The 1,766-nt window shown below is 39.9% G+C and overlaps 1 pseudogene; it reads left to right on the top strand.

Annotated features, from left to right (window-relative positions):
• The first annotated feature begins 318 nt into the window (after positions 1–318).
• Positions 319–417, top strand: LOC132301959 (small nucleolar RNA R71; annotated as a pseudogene).
• The last annotated feature ends 1,349 nt before the right edge of the window (positions 418–1,766 follow it).

Raw genomic sequence — 1,766 nt, 5'->3', positions numbered from 1 at the left:
GGGATGGAAGATACTTGATTTGCTGAGTTTTGGTTGATCAAGAATTGATCAAACCTTTGAGATAAGGATCTCATCTCGGCGGATATTTTGTTGGAATGGTTAACTTGATGTAAGCCAACACTCTTCCTTCCACTTAAATTCTTACCATTCTTAGAAGATAAAGTTCGATACAGAGAACTTTCACTCATGCTCTCATAAAGACGCCACACGTCATCCTCATGCCTATCAATGTAAGAGCCACCCATGGAAGCATCAACCATGCCCTTGTAATTGTCCGATAAGCTCTCAAAGAAATATTGAACTAATTGTCATTTGGGCATGTCATGATGTGGACACTTCCTAAGCAATTCATTGAATTTTTCCCATGCCTCATGGAACGTTTCCCCATCCCCGTGTGAAAACTCTAGAATTGAGATTTTCATGGCATTGGTCTTAGAAACCGGATAGTACTTCTTCAAGAACTCTTGTTGCATTTCTGCCCAAGAAGTTGTTGAAAAAGGCCTAAGATTGTTAAACCAATATTTTGCCTTGTCTTTAAGGGTGAATGGAAAAAGTTTTAAGTCTTAAGACATCTTCCGGCATGTTCGTGTATCTCACGGTGGAACATACATTAAGAAACTCATCCAAATGCTTGTAAGGTTCTTCACTTGGAAGTCCATGATAATTAGGAAGCATTTGAATGGTTTGTGGTTTGATCTTATAGTGGTGTGCTCTAAATGGTGGCAATTGAATGCATGTGGGTGCATTGTATTCATTAGGCACATAGTGATCTCTTAAAGCAAGGGGAGGATTAGCAATTGGAGGTGCAACATAGGCACCTTGATTACCTTGAACTATGGGAGGTTGTGGAGTATAGATTGGCTTTGGCATTCCCAATGGAACTTGGCCTTGTTGTTATGGTGGGTGAATGAATGGCCTCGGCATGTCTAATGATACTTGCATGTTATCATGATGCACATTGGGGTGGAAGATACCTTGTTGGTCTATGTGACCAAGGTCCTCCACATGGTCCTCATTATGTCCTTCCATTGATGAAATGGATTGACTAGAACTTCCTCTTCCCCTAGGGTTTCGAACAATGGATTCAAGATGAAAATTAAGAGGGACAAGAGTAGGTTTCAATGATCTACGACCATGCATGCACAACAAAGCACAATGTCGTGACCCGAGTTTTATTCAACCCGGTACATCAGTGATGATCTGTGGATTGACCCGTTAACGGATCCAGATGCGAAAGCAAAAGATGAAACCATAGTCCTTTGAGATATAAATCATCTCTAAGACGCAAATGTGACATTCCATGTGGTCACAGAAGCTAAAGAGAGCAAAAGAGGAAATTAGAGACAAAACGAGCAATTTTCTCTAACTAAGGGCAAAATGGTCAACTTACAAACAAAAGGAGGAACTTGACTCTAAACAAGTCAAAAAAAGGTGTATACAACCTAATATAATCATTTTCCAACATTCGAAGAGGTTCTAAGAACATTGGCTAAGAATCCCGAAAAATGCCCCTTCCCGGTTTAAGTGAAAACTGACACCACTTCAATAAAACATACATATCTCTCACTGTGAATGGAATCTAAGAATGGAATTGGTACCATTGGAAATATGACTTAAAATCCTTGAGTTTAGGCTCAAGAATCACCCCATTTGGGTTAGAAACGAAGAAGTTATGATCGTTTGAAGTTGGAACTTCAGTGTTGAAACATAACTGAGAGACTGTAAGAATGTATGCTGTTTTGGTCGACCGAAATGGAGTTTCGGTC

Source organism: Cornus florida, unplaced genomic scaffold (genome assembly GCF_030987335.1).
Source record: "Cornus florida cultivar Cherokee Brave unplaced genomic scaffold, ASM3098733v1 CherokeeBrave_3.0.0_Hap2_Chr03, whole genome shotgun sequence".
NCBI lineage: Eukaryota > Viridiplantae > Streptophyta > Magnoliopsida > Cornales > Cornaceae > Cornus > Cornus florida.
This window is presented reverse-complemented; position numbering and strand designations above follow the sequence as displayed.